Source organism: Sturnus vulgaris, chromosome W (assembly GCF_052056855.1).
Source record: "Sturnus vulgaris isolate bStuVul1 chromosome W, bStuVul1.hap1, whole genome shotgun sequence".
In the NCBI taxonomy this organism is placed as follows: Eukaryota; Metazoa; Chordata; class Aves; order Passeriformes; family Sturnidae; genus Sturnus; species Sturnus vulgaris.
The window spans coordinates 45,975,029-45,975,782 of NC_142282.1; positions in this window are offsets into that span (position 1 = coordinate 45,975,029).

The window sequence follows — 754 nt, forward strand, 5'->3', positions numbered from 1 at the left end:
GATCCTGACTTGGGACGCGAGTCCGCAGGTCCCCGGGCCCTGAATAAAGCACCGCATAAACTGACACTCTGTTAGTTTGTGTTTTACTTGGGGTTTCGGGCAGCAGTTTTGGCGACCACGGCAGGACTCCGGGGGCGGCAGGGGCGGTTCGCGAGCTGATCTACTCCACGCCGGCACCAGGTGATTTCTGGGGAGACATCAACCCGTGCCCGACCCCGCGCCTGACGGACGACTGTGAGGTAAGCCCGCAAGGTGCTTTATTCTTTATTGAAAGGGAAAGCCCGCCGATTAAGACGGGACGGTGATCCTGCACCGGGGGCAAAGGACGTCTTAAAGGTTGTGGAAAAGGAAGCCTAGGCGCTGGTCGTCAGACGCAACAGTGATTGCGCAGATCCAGCACTTGCCACTCGCGGCGACGAGAAAGGCAAGAATTGTGGTAAAGGGTGTGTGAGTGTGGAAATAATAGTAAAGTGTGTGAGTGTGAGTGTTATGATGCCTTTTAAAACCTTTAAAGCTCTGGCTAGTTCGGGGATGGAAATTCCGAATGATTCACCCTTGGGCTGTTTGTTGCAACATTGGAAGGTGGGGAAATTTGGTCAAGAACTGAGTAAAAAGAAATTGATTGATTTTTGTAATCATGTGTGGCCCCAATACGAACCTGAGGGTATGCAATGGCCCCGAAATGGTACTCTAAATCCTGATATTATAACTCCTCTTATGCACTTCTTACAAAATAATGAGAAATGGGAAGAAA